Source organism: Enhydra lutris, unplaced genomic scaffold (assembly GCF_002288905.1).
Source record: "Enhydra lutris kenyoni isolate GAN:26980312 unplaced genomic scaffold, ASM228890v2 scaffoldscaffold131, whole genome shotgun sequence".
Taxonomy (NCBI): domain Eukaryota; kingdom Metazoa; phylum Chordata; class Mammalia; order Carnivora; family Mustelidae; genus Enhydra; species Enhydra lutris.
The window spans coordinates 371,780-388,428 of NW_019154215.1; the positions used below are offsets into that span (position 1 = coordinate 371,780).

The 16,649-nt window shown below is 38.3% G+C and overlaps 1 pseudogene; it reads left to right on the forward strand.

The window, feature by feature from the left end:
- The first annotated feature begins 15,531 nt into the window (after positions 1 to 15,531).
- On the forward strand, positions 15,532 to 16,094 carry LOC111139976 (annotated as a pseudogene).
- Positions 16,095 to 16,649: the final 555 nt, after the last annotated feature.

Genomic DNA, 16,649 nt, shown 5'->3' on the forward strand with positions numbered 1-16,649 from the left:
ATTTTATTCCATCCATTAATTGCTGGTCATTTGAGTTGTTTCCACTTTTGGCTGTTATGAATAATGATGTTACATACATCATATACAAGATATGTTTTCATTTGTTCTCACTGTGTACCTAGGAGTGCAATTGCTCGGTCCTATGATAATTCTCTGGTGAAGCATTTGAGGAAATCCCAAACTGTCTTCAGGACATGACAGTGTTGAGAAGTGCAGGCATATTCTGTTATTTTTCTCCCAATTCAACTGTGATTGTGGGTTTTGAGAAAGAATGCCAGAGTTGAAGTCCCTTCCTCATGACCTCATAACTGGCAAGACATGATACCCACATGACATCACTGGATCATTAGGGATGTTGACCCTCAGTATAGGGCTAGGATGGTGTTTATCTACTTTTTCCAGTGTACAGTAACTATTTTCCATTCACCCACTCTATTCATTAGAGTTAAGTCACTAAATGTGCACAATGTGAATGTCAATAATGATGGGATGGCTGGATATTGACATTAAGCATCTGCAACTGGTCAACATTGAACATTTGCTAAAATGAATGTGTATTTTATTTATGTTGTCTCCTTAAATCTCTGCTACTTATGAAATATTTCAGTTAAAAAGCATTGTGCACTACAAAATCAATCTGGACTGAGAGAAATGTTTACACTTCCTTCTTCGCTCCTAGAGATATCACCATCCAGAATGATTAACATCCCCATGCATTCCTTTATCATTTTACTCCAAATGAAAACTTCCCTAAGCAAAATATGGTGTTGTTTTATATGGTTTGCTACACAGAGATGCACACACACAGATACATACCCGTAAACACAGCAGTGAGCTCATCTTCCAACTTGCTAATTTAACAATTTGTGTGCCTACATATATTCATATATTTAATATATGTGTATGTAGAATGTGATATGTATATAGTGTGAATATATATAATGTGTATATGTATAGTATGTATTTGCCCACATGCATACACATACACAGGAAAATCTGATCCTTACCCTCAAGGGACTGTCTTGAGGGGTTCAAGGGCAACCTCCTTCTAGATCCCAGCACAGCATTTGCTGCATCATCCACAATGCCAAGTTTTGCTGCCTTTGCATCCAAAATGCTCTGTGTTTTGTCAGGCATGCAGTTTTTTAAACCATTCAATTCTTCTATTACATTTAACTGTTCTTTTCCATTTTATTCTTATAGTTTAGGTATTGATTCTTAATCATGCTTTTTTAATGGAATGTTTAATTCATTTATTTTTTAAATTTCTATTGATATAGGGTTTTTAATTTTATTTTTTCACTAGTTTTATTGAGAAATGATTGATATATAACACTGTATAAGTTTAAGGAGTACAACATAATGATTTGAGATATGTATACATTGCAAAACAATTACCACAGGGGCACCAGGGTGGCTCCGTTGTTAAGCATCTGCCTTTGGCTCAGGTCATGATCCCAGGGTCCTAGGATGGAGCCCCACATCAGGTTCCCTGTTTGGTGTGAAGCCTGCTTCTCCCTCTCCCACTCCCCCTGCCTGTGTTCCCTCTCTCGCTGTGTCTTTCTCTTTCAAATAAATATATAAAATCTTTAAAAAACCCGACTGCCACAGTAAGTTAATATCCACCACCACACATAGTTACAATTTCTATTAATTGTGGTAATAACTTTTAAGATTACTCTTTTAACAACTTTCAAATATACATTACATTATTGTTAACTATAGTCACCATGCCATACATTGCATCTCCAAAACTGATTTATCTATTAACTGGAAGTTTGTACATTTTGACCACCTCAATGCATTTCTTTTTCCTTTATTGAGGTATAATTGACATGTAACTCTTTATTTTATTTGTCAGGTGCATTCTATAATGATTCTGTTTGTATATTTTGCAAAATGATCATCACACTGAGTCTAGTTAACATCTTCATCATATATGGATACAAAATTTATTTTGTGATGAGAATTTTAAGATCCACCCAAAGTAACTTTAAAATATGCAATATAGGACACCTGGGTGGCTCAGTTGGTTAAATATGCAATACAAAATTATTAATTATAGTCATCATGCTGAAAATTACATCCCCATGACTAATTTATGTCATAACCGGAATTTTTTACCTTTTGATCCTCTTCAGCCATTTTACCCACTCTCCACCCTCATGTGGGTATTTAATGCTTCAAAATATATTCTGACAGTAGCTTTAGCTAGATTCTGGTATGTTGTGTTTTCATCATCATTATCCTCATCAAATTTGGCAATTTTAATCTGTATTTCCATTTGGGCTCAAGATTTCTTTAACAGCCTCAGATATAATCAATTTTCATGACTGTTTAGTGTTTTTCTAAAATGTTAGTGTCTTGTCTAAAAGGAATCACAGTTCAGTGTTTGTAAGACCTGCCCTTGAGATTCTGTTTAGGTCTTCTCTGTAATGACTAAATATTATTCCACTTGACCATTTTAGGATTAAGGGAAGTGTGTTAGAATCATCTATTATTAGTGTGTTTCTTCATTTTACCCCTCATACTTACTATAGTTTTTCTATGAATACTTTTGCTGTGTAATTGTGTATATAAATATTAATATCACACATCTTCCTTTTGAATTTAGCCTTTAGCATTAAAACCTATTTTTTGTCATTTGAAATCTGTTTTGGTCTCAATTTTACTCTAAGAGCAATACTATAACCCCTCATATCTTATTATTGGCAATTGCCTGATATATATTTCCTTATTTAAAAAATTTAACCTCTGTGCTGCTTCCTATATTCCATATATGAGTGTAACCACATGATAATTGTCTTTCTCTGCTTGATTTCTTGACTTATTTCACTCAGCATAATACCCTCCAGTTCCATTCACATCAGTGCAAATTGTAAGTATTCATTTTCTCTGATGACTGAGTAATATTCATATATATATATATATATATATATATACCACTTCTTTATCCATTTATCTGTCAACGGACATTTCAGCTCTATCCACAGTTTGGCTACTGTGGACATTGCTGCTATGAGCATTGGGGTACACATGCCCCTTCGGATCACCACATTTATATCTTTGGGTAAATACCTAGTAGTGCAATAGCTGGGTTGTAAGGTACCTCTGTTTTTAACTTTGTGAGGAAACTTCATACTGTTTTCCAGAGTGGCTGTACCACCTTGCAGAGGATCATAGGGGAAGGGAGGAGAAAACTGAATGGGAAGTCATCAAAGAGGAAGAAAAATCATGAAAAACGCTTAATTCTAGGGAACAAACTGAGGGTTGCTGGAGAGGAAGTGGGGGGGAATAAGGTAATTGGGTAATGGGCACGTGATGTGGTAAGCACTGGGTGTTATATGCAACTGATAAATTGTTGAACAGCACATGTGAGACTAGTGATGTACTATATATTGGCTAATTGAATTTAAATAAAAATTGAAAAATTAGCCTATGTGAATTCCTTTGTTTTAGGTTTAATACAATTTTGGATTTTCCTGCAATAGACAATTTGAAAATGCTTTTATGAGGGGAGTTATGTGCATTTACATTCACTGATGTGATCATTCTATTTGATCATTTGTGCTCAGTTCTGTCATTGTTTATAAACTCATGAAATGATACACTCTTACATGAGACAATGTGTTTCATTTCCTATCTCTTTATATTTAGGATTTAGAATGGCTCTTTTGTTCTAGTGGTACTTTTATACTAAGTCCTTAAGTACATTACTTAATATCCTTGATATGGAATGAAGTCTTATAAATGAATAGGAAAATGGTAAATGATATAGATAGTTCACATAACAAGCACTATACTCATTAAACTTTAAAAAAATATGCCAAGATATAATACAAAAAGCAATACAAATTAATATCCTGGGCTATCATGCTGAGTGAAAAAGACAAGTTACTTAAAAATATGTATATACTAATTTGGGAAAAGTGTATATGTAAATGAATATATTTTGTAGAACTGCATTCCTGCTTCTAAATGTGTGTGTGATAGTGGAGTTGTGAATCACCCTTTGTGAGCTTGAACTTGCCCATCTTTAGAATGGGCATAATGATATTAAGCTCACAGAGCTGTTATGAGAAATAAGCAAACATTTAGAAAACATCTGATACATAATATTTCAGCAAATATATGTGTGGTCTTTGCTGTATTTTTCCACTCACAAAAGAGATGTGTTGAAAATGAACATTTCACAGAGATCCTTCAGATTGAACAAAGGAAATGTATGCATATTTATATGGCAGATAAGCTTTGGTGATTTTTTTATAGGATAAATTGCCTGAAGATAGTGGAAATGAAGAAGCAAGTCACCATTTATTTTTTTCTGATCTTTTCTTTAACCTCCCATTTTGACATTGGAATAGCAACTTTCCTTTCAGTGGCAGAAAGGCAGTATAGAAACATAAATAGTATCACGATGGGTGTACTGTACAACAGTAAAGTCAGGAGACCTGGGTCTCAAATACCAGATCAGTCCTTACACATTGTACCGTGGGTAGTCACTTCCCTTGTGTTGACCTCAGCCCCAACACAAAAAAGGTTGTATTTCTCAATGATTAGGTATGGGGACTTTGGAGTCTCAATGGAGTTGCTTGTGAATATTTACTAACTGGTTTCATGATCTTTAGCAAATATTTAATCATATGTGAAACCTATCTGTCACCTTCACAAGGTGGGGTATCCTGGTGATCATAGGAGAAGTGATGGGGGGACTACCAACTGATGATCAGTAGATGTCTTTATTTCTTACAATCACTTCTTTTATACCTTCCACAAGATCCCATTACAAACAGGATATAGATTTTGTGCAGGGTGTGGACTATGTGTGAGATGTGATTTACGTGCAGGCAATCCCAGCTACTGCAGCTACAGGAACTATAGCAATAAGACTAATAAGGCCAAATATTATCCATTCTATAAATCTTTTTGATCAGGTCAGAAGAAGAGAAAGTACCTTTGTCATAAGACCTTCTATTGGAGAATGTTGCCATTCTCGAGTGAGATTTACAGGAAGCCAGATGTTTTTTTCTGGCTTTCAGCATGATAATACTATCCTGAGTGGCATTAAATGGTACAAATGAATTCATGCAAGTGTATAATATACATGATGTACATTCAACACTTCTAAGAGTTTCATTAAATTGTAAAGGTCTAATAGCAAAAACATAAGGTATTAGTAAACAAGCATGAATATAAGAGGATGCATTGTAATCAAATGAATTAAGTGGAACTCAGATTCTTGACTGTTCCTGAGAAATTACCTTCCCAATATTCAAGAGGTTGTGTGGCAGCGGCCAATTTCCAGATATCAGGTTGTTCAGGATATAACTGATCATTATATTTAAGACAAGGTCATGGTAAAGATAATCCTCCTTCATGCAAGCCATCAAACCACACCTGTGGTGTTCCCAATGACTGGCATTGACAATCCAAAGTATCTTATATATATTGTCACACATAGTGCTATCGTCCTCTATACAACTGTGAGAGAATTGCCCATGTGGACACGAATCAATGAAGTAATAAGTGTGATTGTTTATTTTCATAGTCAATAATTTCCCATGGGATGCGTGACAGTCACTCTACCAAACAGGCGAACAGGCGTATATCTCCAATGTTTATAAGATATAGATTGACATTGAGATACAGGACATTTACCTTCTGTAGTAATGTTCACATCTGTAAAATTAAGAGACATGGCCTCCAAAAGTCCTAACAGTGTTTGTGATTGTTTTGTAGGGGGTAAAATATTAAGCCAAGTCTGCAAGGCCAATGGAATGCAAGGAGAAGTACCTCCTAAACAAATAGGAAGAATTCTATATCCTAAAGAAGTGTTAAAAGGGGTACCTTCATCTTGAGGATGTTTTGGCCCCTCCTGTCTCCAAGGAGAGGGCATATGTATAGAATCATTTGTGTATATTATAGGCCCGTTTTCACTCCATTCAACCAAGTGTAAGAGTGGTGGGTGAGGTATCCATGCCCGATATATATAATTTCAGCTTACCGCTGATGTACAGGTCAGAAGAGCAACCATAGTAAAAAACAAGTTCTCAGGGGTCTGTGGGCTTTGGGTAGATCCTAAAACTGCTTTTCCTTTAGCTGACAGGGCCTTAATCTGACCCCATGTGGGTGGATCTTGGCACTATGCTGATATGGTCGGGGTCTCTTCTTACCAAGGGACAGCACATGCATCTTGTGAGTGACCTGCTATGTCTCTTGCATTTCCGGATCTTTCTCGGAGATTGGGTATGCAGTGGTTATCGGCAGGGTCATTGAGAGTCTCTATTGGGTCCAAACTGAGTAGGATAGTTCCATGACCCCATATTTATTGGGGCCTGGGGTTGGCCCCTTAGGGATTACCCTGATGAGTGTTCCCCAAGGGATATCCATCTTTATCGGTTTTAGACTTACATTCCTTGGCCCAGTGTTTGCCTCGTTGACAGGGGGAACAAACATTAGGGGGACGAATCTTGGATTTATTCAGACAATTGGCAAGAGAGGGGGCAACCAGACAGGGAGGGAGACGGCATTGTTTTTTTATGTGTTCTGTTAGTCCACAATTAAAACATTTTGCCTGCAATTGTTTTTGAACAGCCATGGTTTCTAACACTGTTACTCAGGCCTAATGTTTAAAGGATCCTACATTATGACAAGGTTTTAAATAATCCATGACTGCCAGATGCTCTAAGAGGTTGAATCGGGGCATAGCAATCTTCTTTAGCATTATCATATGCTAGTTATCTTAAAAGTATTTCCTGAATTTGTTCTCCTCTTACCTGCTTTTCCAATGATTCTTTTAACCTGCCGATAAAATCAATGTATGGCTCTTTAGGCCCTTGTTTTATTTTTGTATTTTTGTATAACTGGCAGTATAATATGACATTACGGCGTGCGCATTCCCACATGGTCTCTTTCAAGGTTCCTTCATTGGGAAACCAAGGATTATATTCTCAAATAACATTCAGAGCAGTTCTTTTTTTTTATTATTATATATTTTATTTTATTTATTTTATTATTTATTATTTTTTTTAAAACAGGAGAGTCTTTTTTTTAAATTTTATTTATTTATTTGACACACAGAGAGAGAGAGCACAAGTAGGCAGAGAGGCAAGCAGAGGGGCGGGGGAAGCAGGCTCCCTGCTGAGCAGAGAGCCCGATGAGGGGCTCGATCCCAGGACCCTGAGATCATGACCTGAGCTGAAGGCAGAGGCTTTAACCCACTGAGCCACCCAGGTGTCCCATTTTATTTTATACTTTTTTAATTATTTTATCATTTTTTAAATTTATTTTCAGGATAACAGTATTCATTGTTTTTGCACCACACCAAGTGCTCCATGCAATCTGTACCCTCTCCAATACCCACCACCTGGTTCCCCCAACCTCCCACTCCCCCGCCCCTTCAAAACCCTCAGATTGTTTTTCAGAGTCCATAGTCTCTCATGGTTCACCTCCCCTTCCAATTTCCCTCAACTCCCTTCTCCTCTCTAACTCCCCTTGTCCTCCATGCTATCTGTTATGCTCCACAAATAAGTGAAACCATATGATAATTGACTCTCTCTGCTTGACTTATTTCATAAACTCAGCATAATCTCTTCCAGTCCCAACCATGTTGCTACAAAAGTTGGGTATTCATCCTTTCTGATGGAGGCATAATAATCCATAGTGTATATGGACCACATCTTCCTTATCCATTCATCTCCATTGAAGGGCGTCTTGGTTCTTTCCACAGTTTGGCGACCATGGCCATTGCTGCTATAAACATTGGGGTACAGATGGCCCTTCTTTTCACTACATCTGTATCTTTGGGGTAAATACCCAGTAGTGCAATGGCAGGGTCATAGGAAAGCTCTATTTTTTTTTTTTAAGATTTTATTTATTTGTCAGAGAGAGAGGGAGAGAGAGTGAGCACAGGCAGACAGAATGGCAGGCAGAGGCAGAGGGAGAAGCAGGCTCCCCGCCGAGCAAGGAGCCCAATGTGGGACTCGATCCCAGGACGCTGGGATCATGACCTGAGCCGAAGGCAGCTGCTTAACCAACTGAGCCACCCAGGCGTCCCAGAAAGCTCTATTTTTAATTTCTTGAGGAATCTCCACACTGTTCTCCAAAGAGGCTGCACCAACTTGCATTCCCACCAACAGTGTAAGAGGGTTCCCCTTTCTCCACATCCCCTCCAGCACATGTTGTTTCCTGTCTTGCTAATTTTGGCCATTCTAAGTGGTATAAGGTGGTATCTCAATGTGGTTTTAATTTGAATCTCCCTGATGGCTAGTGATGATGAACATTTTTTCATGTGTCTGAGAGCCATTTGTATGTCTTCATTGGAGAAGTGTCTGTTCATGTCTTCTGCCCATTTTTTTTTCTATGATTGTCTGTTTTGTGTGTGTTGAGTTTGAGGAGTTCTTTATAGATCCTGGATATCAACCTTTTGTCTGTACTGTCATTTGCAAATATCTTCTCCCATTCTGTGGGTTGCCTCTTTGTTTTGTTGACTGTTTCCTTTGCTGTGCAGAAGCTTTTGATCTTGATGAAGTCCCAAAAGTTCATTTTCACTTTTGTTTCCTTTGCCTTTGGAGACATATCTTGAAAGAAGTTGCTGTGGCTGATATTGAAGAGGTTACTGCCTATGTTCTCCTCTAGGATTCTGATGGATTCCTGTCTCACGTTGAGGTCTTTTATCCATTTCGAGTTTATCTTCATGTATGGTGTAAGAGAATGGTCGAGTTTCATTCTTCTACATATAGCTGTCCAGTTTTCCCAGCACCATTTACTGAAGAGACTGTCTTTTTTCCACTGTATATTTTTTCCTGTTTTGTCGAAGATTATTTGACCGTAGAGTTGAGGGTCCATATCTGGGCTCTCTACTCTGTTCCACTGGTCTGTGTGTCTGTTTTTATGCCAGTACCATGCTGTCTTGGTGATCACAGCTTTGTAGTAAAGCTTGAAATCAGGTAACATGATGCCCCCAGTTTTATTTTTGTTTTTCAACATTTCCTTAGCGATTCTGGGTCTCTTCTCATTCCATACAAATTTCTGGATTATTTGCTCTAGCTCTTTGAAAAATACTGGTGGTATTTTGATCAGAATGGCATTAAAAGTATAGATTGCTCTAGGCAGTATAGACATCTTAACAATGTTTATTCTTCCGATCCAAGAGCATGGAATGGTCTTCCATCTTTTTGTGTCTTCTTCAATTTCTTTCATGAGTGTTCTGTAGTTCCTCGAGTACAGATCCTTTACCTCTTTGGTTAGGTTTATTCCCAGGTATCTTATAGTTCTTGGTGCTATAGTAAATGGAATTGATTCTCTAATTTCCCTTTCTCTATTTTCATTGTTAGAGTATAAGAAAGCCACTGATTTCTGTACATTGACTTTGTGTCCTGCCAGGTTGCTGAATTGCTGTATGAGTTCTAGTAGTTTGGGGGTGGAGTCTTTTGGGTTTTCCATATAAAGAATCATGTCATCTGCGAAGAGAGAGTTTGACTTCTCCATTGCCAATTTGGATACCTTTTATTTCTCTTTGTTGTCTGATTGCTGTTGCTAGGACTTCTAATACTATGTTGAACAAGAGTCAATCATCAGAATTTATTATCAACAGTTATATGCCAATAAGCTAAGCAACCTAGATGAAATGGATGCATTCCTGGAAAACTATAAACTCACAAAATTGAACCAGGAAGAAACTGACAACCTGAATAGACCGATATCTAGTAACGAGATTAAAGCAGTGATCAAAAACCTCCCAAAAAACAAGAGCCCAGGACCTGATGGATTCCCTGGGGAATTCTACCAAACTTTCAAAGAAGAAATAACACCAATTCTCCTGAAGCTGTTTCAAAAAAAATGAAGCAGAAGGAAAACTTCCAGACTCTTTCTATGAAGCCAGCATTACCTTGAGCCCCAAACCAGGCAAAGACCCTACCAAAAAGGAGAATTTCAGACCAATATCACTGATGAATATGGATGCTAAGATTCTCAACAAGATCCTAGCAAACAGGATCCAACAGCACATTAAAAAGATTATCCACCATGACCAGGTGGGATTCATTCCTAGGCTACAAGGATGGTTCAACATTTGCAAATCAATCAATGTGATAGAACAAATTAATAAGAGAAGAGAGAAGAACCACATGGTCCTCTCAATTGATGCAGAAAAAGCATTTGACAAAATCCAGCATCCATTCCTGATTAAAACGCTTCAAAGTATAGGGATAGAGGAAACATTCCTGAACTTCATAAAATCTATCTAGGAAAGACCCACAGCAAATATCCTCAATGGGAAAAAGCTTGCAGCCTTCCCGTTGAGATCAGGAACACGACAAGGATGCCCACTCTCACCACTCTTGTTCAACATAGTATTAGAAGTCCTAGCAACAGTTCAGTTCTTAATTGATGTCTAGATACTCGAGCGCCTCTCATAGATAAAAGATGTTGTATTAATGCTAGAAAAGCCTGGGCATGACTTTGATTCTGCCCCATTATTCTCACTTACCTCCTTCTGTCAGGGTCTCTGGCTCACTGTGTTGACTGTTCGTCAATTTCAGGTCCCTGTTCAGGCTCCACTTGTCACCTTCATGAGGTGGGGATCCTGGTGATCAGAGCCAAAGTGATGGGGGTACTACGACTGATGATCGGTAGACGTCTTTATTTCTTACAATCACTTCTTTTATATATTCCATAAGATCCCATTACAAACAGGATATAGATTTATGAGCAGGGTGTGGGCTAAGTGTGAGATGTGATTTCCGAACAGGCAATCAAGTGAGACAAGTGAACAACGATTATCTCTTAGCTTTAAATGAGAGTATCTCCTAGCTTTAAATGACAAGAGCAAGTTAAGCATTCTCCACACTTATCAGCTCTATCTAAAGGAGAACCTGAAAAGACCCCAGGCATCCTCCCCTGTTTATTCCGGGTGTTGGCCCTGGAAGACTCTTGCCCTCCATCTCCTGGAGTTTACTCACAGGATTCCACTGGACCCCAGTCACATTGGTAAGGATCTGGGTTGTGTTCCAACACCTACCTTATTCAGACTGTTTTTAGAATGAATACCCGGAGCCATCACAGACTTAGCAAACCATCTATATTGCTTAATACTATCCAGCCAAAATCAATTACTGGGGAGACACTTCTGGATTTTCAAGTGCCTTTGGGATAATGAAAGACAGGTTTAAATAATGTGAGTTTTTGACCTGGATTTCAAAATGTATAATATCCATAAACAGATCTATGGTGCTGTATTGAATATGGCTACTCTATTAAAGACCTAATTTCCCAGTTATTCAGGATGAAAAGGAGTTTACAGTTCTATGTGTGAAGGAAGAGAGGGCAATTGCTTGTAGATACATAGTTAAAGATTGCCCAGGAATATATCCATCTCCTTTAACTGCCCTACAAAAGTGTCAAGGTACCATTTCTGTAGCAAATGATAATTTAATTTGCATTTTGAATGCTGTAATAAAGAACAAACAACTTTGGGCTCTACAAATTAAACCATCCTGTTTTCTCTTAAACTAACAGAATTGACTCCATAAGAGTAGCTTGCTTTAGTTTTGAAGTGTTGGGTCCCCCAAAATTGGGTACCCCAATAATGGGTCCGTGATTAAAGGAGCGAGACTGATACAAAGCCAAGGTCAAGCAAAGCTTTATTTCACGCCAAGCATTGGGAATCAGACCGACCATCAAACAGACTGATCGGGGCCGCCCCCACAGAGACGACGACCCCTCCCTGCTTTCCAGACTAACTTTTATAGAGCAAAGGCCATGTGGTTGGGCCTGGCCACACACAGGTGGCCAATGAGATTGTAACACACACAGGAAACTCCACAGTGATGCTAGGCGACCAACTGAATTACAATTTACCCTAGTAGACATTTGATTTAGCCTATCACACCTTGGTTAAGATTGGCGCCAAAAGGCTCCCAAAGGGTGGGGGCCCATACTCCTTGGTAGCTAGGAGACAGTATGCTCCCCCACTGATTGAATACCTCCACCTGGCCTGACCCACCCTTGTACTTGGGCTTTGTTACCTGGGACTGGTTTCCCGGACTTGCTTTTAAATAAATTCTCCTGGGGTGGGGGGCAAGGTCAATTTAAGCTTTACAGCAAAATGGCAGTTCAACTGGGGTGGGGCTGCTCTGGCTGAATAGGCCCTTGCAGAAGGAAGAGGCCTGGGTTGTGCAACCGATTTTTCCTTCCAACATCACTAATCAAGTAGTGATTCTCTTGGTAGAGGAGTGAGTGTATAGAGAGGTTAGATGTGTTTGGTTGTGGATGTGCCTACCTGGAAGAAAATATTGGGAATGGAACACAAGAATTCCCCAGGATAAAGCTAATGTATGGTTCAACTGACTAAGTTTCTGCCTACTAACTACCTAACTAGTAGTTTAGGCCTGCTTCCCTGAAATAAATCTGAGACTTCTTAGATGACATTTTCTGTGTATGTATCTAGGTGTTTCAGTCACATGATTATAGACAGTCTCTTAGTTTTCTGCCACAGATGGCTAACTGCTTAGCATCACCTTGATTTTTACATGTTCACCTTCTGAGGGCTAGCTCATCTCTAAGAACCCTAAGATATCTCTCTGGGGCTCTGTGTACTGATAATCTCCAGTATTGTGTCTTTAAAGGAAACATTTTCTTACTACAGGGACTGTCTTTGTTCCATTAACCCGGGCAGCATTTTGTTCATTGCCAGAGTCCCAGTCTAGAGCTTCTATTACTATCCATCCACATGCAGTGACCTGAAGAGTTTATCTGTTTTGCTTTCAGTAAGAGGGCAGGGATGGATGAGTGTGGGGAGACATTTCTTGTGTGAAGTACCAGCCTAAAAATCTCATTGCTGTAGATACCTGACATAGAAATGATCACTTTATTGTGATAACTTTTTATAGAGACATTCATGCCTTGTCTGGGATTGCAAGGTTCTACCTTCAGATATTTGGGTTACAGCTGATGGTGTGGGTCCCTTTGGTGGAGGATGAGCCACCCTGGAGTGTAAGGAAACAAAGAGATCCAGATCCAAGTGGATTCTTTTTGCTTTGGGGCTCAGTGTACCAGCTGTCTCCTAGGTAAAGCCTTTGGGGTCCTACCCAGCCCCAGTGAGCATGGTTCCTACTCCAGGGGTAACCTGGGGCTTCCTTCCTCTAAAGGCAGGGATGCAGGAGGGAAGACAGATAAGGACTCTGAGTCTCAGATTCCCCTTCTGTAAAATGGGAATCATAGTGCTTCACCCGCAGGATCACAGAGTACAGTCAGTGTAAGCTCATAAATAAGCCCATGGCCCTGTGGTTACTGTGGAATCACGAATGTCTTTATGATTTCAGGCCACTTCTTACTTCTTTTCTACTTTGTTGTTAGGGGATAGACAAGGAAAGAGAAAAAAGCTCTTTGAGAAATCCATTATAATATGTGGTTGTTATGATCATGTCCCAACATCAGTGTCATTGTCACTAACTTAGTGCTTAGCATGATGCTGGGCACATAGTTATACCAGTAAAACATAGAGATAGCTGATCTATCTCTCCTGTGCTGCTCTTCATGCCAGTGGTCAAGCTCAAATCAGGTGTCTGAAGGGGGAAGTTTCTGAGTATATGTGTCCTGATGGTTGCTGAAGCTTCTACTCCAGATTCAAAGGCAACAGCCCTTAGGAGACCCCAACACCTCACATCCCAGGTGGGATATGAATCCTGGCTCAAATGAGTTCATTGATCTGAACAAAAGCATGTTGTGGAATAGCTATTTTGAGGTTAACAATCTAACCTAATATCCAACAATATGCTTTGATCTCATCATGGGAGAAGAGGTATAGCAGGTGGAATGCCACTTCATCAGTTATCTGCATTCTATGTACTAGTTCTTGAGGTCCATCGTAGAAATTTTTTTAAAGCAAGATTTTTTTTTCAGTAGGAGACGGAAGTTAGTCTTTAATATTCATGTGCAATAAAGAAATCTAAATCGTTCTTACCATATAGATAATAATTGCATTTCCCATGTATCTCATAGTAGGGTGTGAATGTGCAGTTGTTAGATCATCCTAGCAATCGGACATTGTAATGTAGATGCCCAGATGTCCACAGTTTTTCCATGATATAATAAATTTTTTGAAGAGCCGGAGATTTTCCAAATGTTATTTTGAAATTTCAGGTACTAGAATTTAAAAATTTAACATTTTTAAATTGAAGTATAGTTGACAATGTTTTATTAGTTTCAGATTCAACATGTCTATAAGTTCTGTTATGCTCATCACAAATATAGCAACCATCTGTCACCATACTTTGCTATTATAATACCATTGATGTATTGTTTGCCATCTTTGGAAAAATGACTATTTAGGTCCTCTGCCCATTTTTAAATAAGATTTTTTTGAAGTGAGCTGTATGAATTGCTTATACATTTTGGATATTAACCCCTTATCAGTTATCATTCCTTTTTTATTTGATGTGACTTCTGATCTTTTTTACCTTCCTGTTTGACATTAGAATTGCACCATCCCACTGATCCTCAGTAAGGAGATAGTACAGAATAACAGATTATAAAGATGGGTGTACTATAGAACATACTGAAAACATATTGTGAAAGTCAATCGATGAAATACAATATGAATACATATAATAAAAATGGCAGCTGAACTTTTAATTATCTGTTCTGATATATTAATATTAAAATTATTATTATTTATTGTTTCCTTCCTTTTGCCCAATACTAACATAATTGCTAAACCTATACTTACTCATGAGTCTTCATCACAATTTATGATTGTTATTGTTATTGTTGACCAACTTTCAACATCAGGGAACTGAGGCACAGGATGGTCAGGACTAGCAAGTTTCAAGGCTTAGATAGGAATACGGACTGTATGACTCCTGAGTAAATACATGTAACTAGTACATACCACTTCAGCTCGTAACATAACATACAGCATATTGTTAATCACAGCAAAGCAACAAATCCAAGAAAGAAAGAAACAAAATGAATGTACTTGATTAGTTTCATGGGCTGTTGTATTAAATACCACAAACCAGTGGCTTAATACAACATAAATTGAGTTTCTTACAGTTCTGGATGCTACAAGTCTAAAACCAAGATATAGGACCTTGCACATTGAGATACTAGAGAGAATCCTCATTGCCTCTAACTGGCCTTTGGTGGTGACCATCAGTTTCTGATGTTTCTTCCTTGCAGCAACATCACTCTCCAAGTTTCTGCCTCTGTCACCACATATTCTCCACGACTGTCCCAGTCTTCAATAGCATTTTCAACTTCGTATAATAACACAAGTAATATGGATTAAAGCTTGCCTTAATGACCTCATCTTAACCTGATTACATCTGTAAAGACCTTATTTCCAAATAAGGTCCTATTCATAGGTAACTGGGCTTAGAAACTCAACATAGTTTTCTGGGATAATGCAATAGAAAACAGGTACCTTGATTTTTCTCAGTTGACTAGAGAGAAACTATTACTTCAAAAGCAAAGAGGATGTATTAAAAAAATACTAAATGCCTGCTAAAAGGATGGATTAAAAAATACTAAATGCCTACTAAAACGAGGGCAGTGCCTACTTCTTCTCTGAGTCATCCCACTATACTCACAGAGACAATGAAAGTTAATGCAGCAAATGTCATGCCTATGATTGTTGTTGATGAATGGGTTAACATGACATTTTCAGGTTTTGTAACAAACAACGTCCCTTTTCCATTGACCCTGCTTTTAAGCCTATGCTACAAGAACTCAGACTATTCACATTAGATTTATCCTGTGTGAATTTTGCATCCTGGTACTTCTTTAATGTCTTTGTGCTTCAGAACATTTAATCTGATTCTGGGCTGCTGACCAATCATGAATGACATAGGAGCAGATGACTGGAGGCTTCTAGCCATGCCCATAGACACAAGAATGCCTTAAAGAAAGAGTGGGAAACTTTGGAGCTGACAGATCACCAATGGGCACTAGATGATGTTGAAGAGTAACTTATGGTGAAAGACTTCCACTCTGAAGACATGTTCAAAAAATATTGGATGCCTCTACTTTTTGAAGACCAAGGAGAGATTATGTTGGAAACTCAGTCATGTTTAACTTTGTTAACTTTTCTGTGACCTTGAGCCTCTCAGAATAACAAGGAGGATGCATGAGCTGGCAGGTGTGCAACAAGGATCATTCTTATTTGAGCCGGGATCCAATTTATGTTTGAAACAAAAGGAAGCATGAGGACTGTGTGCTGGGTGACTTACCTGGAGACAGCTATTTTTGAAATGTTTTAAATTTTCCTTCTGGTGAATCTAGTAATGCAAAGCAGAGAAAGGGGGAAAAGTGAAGCTAGTGATAATATACAAAATTTAACAAAAATGCAGTCTGTGGAAGAAAAAATTGTCAATTAAACCCAATTATTATGTGCTGTCAGCTTCACTTCTTACCACAATACACTCTTGATTTATTGAATTCCAAACACCCTGTATTTTGCCCTTGATTATTTTTTAGTGTTTGTATATCTCTTTTTAGACAAATAATGCATTTTCATTACTGTAAATGTAGCAACTATGGATGAGCAAAGTGAAGCTTCCTGTGTTGATCATTTGGAGCCTACAGAGAAAATACGTCAAAACTTTATTCAAATAAACTTTTCAGAGTGAATGCCTAGAGTCAACATAGCT